Source organism: Mustela lutreola, chromosome 7 (assembly GCF_030435805.1).
Source record: "Mustela lutreola isolate mMusLut2 chromosome 7, mMusLut2.pri, whole genome shotgun sequence".
NCBI classification, from domain to species: Eukaryota; Metazoa; Chordata; class Mammalia; order Carnivora; family Mustelidae; genus Mustela; species Mustela lutreola.
The window spans coordinates 69,635,415-69,639,613 of record NC_081296.1 but is presented as its reverse complement, the minus strand read 5'-3'; positions in this window follow the sequence as shown (position 1 = coordinate 69,639,613).

Sequence of the window (4,199 nt, the reverse complement as noted above, 5' to 3'; positions counted from 1 at the left end):
ATTCTTTGGGTGTTGAGTTTGATAAGTTCTTTACAGATTTTGGACACTAGCACTTTATCTGCTATGTTATTTGCAAATATCTTTTCCCATTCCATCGGTTTTCTTTGGGTTTTATTGACTGTTTCCTTTGCTGTGCAAAAGCTTTTTATCTTGATGAAGTCTCAAGAGTTCATTTTTGCTCTTGCTCCCCTTTGTCAAATGCATTTTCTGCATCTATTGAGAATATCATATTGTTCTTGTCCTTTCTTTTATTAATGTATTGTATCACATTGATTGATTTGAGGATGTTGAACCAACCTTGCATCTCAGGAATAAATCCCACTTTGTTGTGGTGAATAATCCTTTTAATGTACTGTTGGATCCTATTAGCTAGTATTTTGGTGAGAACTTTTGCATCCATGTTCATCACAGTTATTGGTCTGTAATTCTCCTTTTTGATGGGGTCTCTGTCTGGTTTTGGGATCAAGGTAATGCTGGCCTCATAAAATGAGTTTGGAAGTTTTCCTTCCATTTCTATTTTTTGGGACAGTTTCAGGAGAATAGGAATTAATTCTTCTTCCAATGTTTGGTAGAGGGCACCTGGGTGGCTCAGTTATTAACCATCTGCCTTTGGCTCAGGTCATGACCTCAGGGTCCTGGGATCAAATTCCGCATCAGGCTCTGTGTTCAGTGGGGAGCCTGGTTCTCCCTCTGACTGCCTCTCCCCCTGCTTGTGTTCTCTCTCTGACAAATAAACAAATAAAATCTTAAAAAAAATAAATGTTTTGTAGAATTCCCCTGGGAAGCCATCTGGCCATGGGCTCTTGCTTGTTTGGAGATTTTGATTACTGTTTCAATTTCCTTACTGGTTATGGGTCTGTTCAGGTTTTCTATTTCTTCCTGGTTCAGTTTTGGTAGTTTTTGTTTGTTTGTTTGTTTTGTTTTAAAGATTTTATTTTACTTATTTGAGGGAGAGAGAATGAGAGAGAACATGAGAGGGGGAAAGGTCAGAGGGAGAAGCAGACTCTCTTTGGAGCTGGGACCCCGATGTGGGACTTGATCCCAGGACTCCGGGATCACAACCTGAGATGAAGGCAGTGGCTTAACCAACGGAGCCACCCAGGCACCCAGTTTTTGTAGTTTATACATCCATTTCTTCTGGATTGTCTAGTTTGTTGGCATATAGTTGCTCATAATATGTTCTTATAATTGTATTTCTTTGGTGTCAGTTGTGATCTTTCTTCTTTCATTCATGATTCCTTTCTCTTTTCTTTTTGATAAGTCTGGCCAGGGGTTTATTGATCTTATTAATTCTTTCAAAGAACCAGCTCCTACTTTCATTGATATGTTCTACTGTTTTTTGGTTTCTATTTCATTGATTTCTGCTCTGATCTTTATTATTTCTCTTCTGTTGGGTGTAGGCTTTATTTGTGGTTTTTTCTTCAGCTCCTTTTGGTTTAGGGTATTTGAGACCTTTCTTGTTTCTTAAGAAAGGCTTGTATTGCTATATATGTTCCTCTTGGGACCACTTTGCTGCATCCCAAAGATTTTGAACAGTCATGTTTTCATTTCTATTTGTTTCTGTGAATTTTTTTAATTCCTCTTTAATTTCCTGGTTGACCCATTCATTTTTTAGTGGGATGCTTTTTCACCTCCATGTATTTGAATTCTTTCCAACGTTCCTCTTGTGACTGAGTTTGAGTTTTTTTTTTAAAGGTTTTTATTTATTTGTTAGAGAGAGAGAGAGAGATACAGAGCGCAAGCACAGGCAGACAGAGTGGCAGGCTAGAGACAGAGGGAGAAGCAGGCTCCCGGCCGAGCAAGGAGCCCGATGTGGGACTCGATCCCAGGACGCTGGGATCATGACCTGAGCCGAAGGCAGCCACTTAACCAACTGAGCCACCCAGGTGTCCCCTGAGTTTGAGTTTTAAAGCATTGTGGTCTGAAAATATGCAGGGAATGATCCCGGTCTTTTGGTACTGGTTGAGACCTGATTTGTGACCCAGGATGTGATCTATTCTAGAGAATGTTTCATGTGCACTAGAGAAAAATGTGTATTCTGATGCTTTGGGATGGAATGTTCTGAATATATCTGTGATGTCCATGTGGTCTAGTGTGTCATTTAAAGCCCTTATTTCCTCACTGATCTTTTGCTTAGATGATCTGTCCATTCAGTGAGGAGGTGTTAAAGTCCCCTACTATTATTGTATTATTGTTGATGTATTTTTTTATTTCATTATTAATTGACTTATATAATTGGCTGCTCCCATGTTAGGGGCATAGATATTTTAAATTGTTAGAACTTCTTGTTGGATAGAACCTTTTATTTTGATATAGTGTCCTTCCTCATCTCTTATTATGGTCTTTGGTTTAAAATCTAACTTGTCTGATATATGGTTGCAACTCTCTGAAATGAAGAAAATATTTTATATCTTGATTGATATGTATGTTTCACAGATACATTTGTTAAAACTCATCACATTATACGACTAAGCACTGTGCATTTCATTGTATTTAAATTTAATCTTGGGGCGCCTGGGTGGCTCGGTGGGTTAAAGCCTCTGCCTTCGGCTCAGGTCATGATCCCAGGGTCCTGGGATTGAGCCCCACTTCGGGTTCTCTGCTCAGCAGGGAGCCTGCTTCCTCCACTCTCTCTGCCTGCCTCTCTGCCTACTTGTGATCTCTCTCTGTCAAATAAATAAATAAAAATCTTAAATAAAAAATAAATTTAAAAAATGAATTTAAAAATGAATTGAAAAAAATCATTCATTTCAAAATTCATTCATTCATTTCAAAAATTGAAAAAATGAATTAAAAAAATAAATTTAAAAAATGAATTTAATCTTAGTTAAAAAAGTAAAAATAGTCACTAAAAATAAAAAACAAAATGAAATAAATTAACCACTGCATTAAATTAGTAGAATTATTTCAAATGACTCTAAAATACACTAATTTAACTGTACTGGTTTTAAAATTTTTTATTGTAAAATACACATAAAATTTACCATTGTAGCCATTTTTTCCCCATTATAGCCTATTTTAAGTGTCTTGTTCAGTAACACTAAATATATTCATAGTGTTGTGCAACCATCACCATCTCTATTCCTCTTTTTATTTCATAAGACAGAAACTCTGTACCCATTAAATCAAACCTCCCCATTCCTCCTCTCTCCCCATATCTTGGCAGCCACCATTTTACTTTCTGCCTCTATGATTCTGACTACTCTATATAATTATGTAAGGTATATAAGTACTTCATATAAGTGGGTTTGTCTTCTTGTGAGCAACTTATTTTCTGTAGCATAACGTCTTCAAGATTCATCCATGTTGTAGCATAAGTCTTAACTGTACATTTTTTATGAGATGTACCTTAAGGAAAAAATTAAACTGGAGAGGAATGCTAAACTTTTTTTCATTGTCTCATTAGTAATAATATTGTCATTTTTCTGAAATGATTTTATATATAGAGAGAGAAAGAGAACAGAATAAAGATTAAAGATAATGTTAACCTTATCAGGAACCAAGTTGTTAATCATAAGAGAGATACAAATATAAGATCAAGAAACTTTGGTAAAATCCCTGAAATCCTAAAATTTAATTGGAAAAAGCAGAACAGTGACCAATCCAATGTTAGCAATAAGCTTTCCAACCATCCAAACTGTGGTCTCCAAATGTGATTTACTACTAAAACGAACCAAGGCTTCTCAGAACATCTGATTCCAGATCTGCAGCAGGAAATTAACAAGGTGAACTTGGAACATCTTCTTACAACAGAGAACAAGCAAGCTATCAAAGACCACTGGAATAGAGTCAGAACGACTCTGGAGCTAATCTGAAGGGATTTCCACAGTCCAAAGATGTGATGATATGCATTTCAAAATGAGCAATAACTGCAGTGTATTGGATATGCTAAATGTGTTAAAATCCATGAGTTCATAATGAGACTAAAAACAAAAATCTCATTGGTCATTTTTGGAGAATGCTAAGGAATTTCATCATTTGGAGAACTATTCTCTATTATGTCGAGAAGCTCAAGTCATCAATTTGAAAACTAGCAAATCAAAAGAAAGAATCAAGCATTTATTCTGCCTTTCCTTATGTAATCAAATGTTTGATGAAGGAAAATTTCTTAGTTACAAGAGAATTCCAGCTAATAAATGAAGACAGTATGTTAAAATTAGAATATCACTATTTTGCAGCTCTTAGTGAAATAATACACC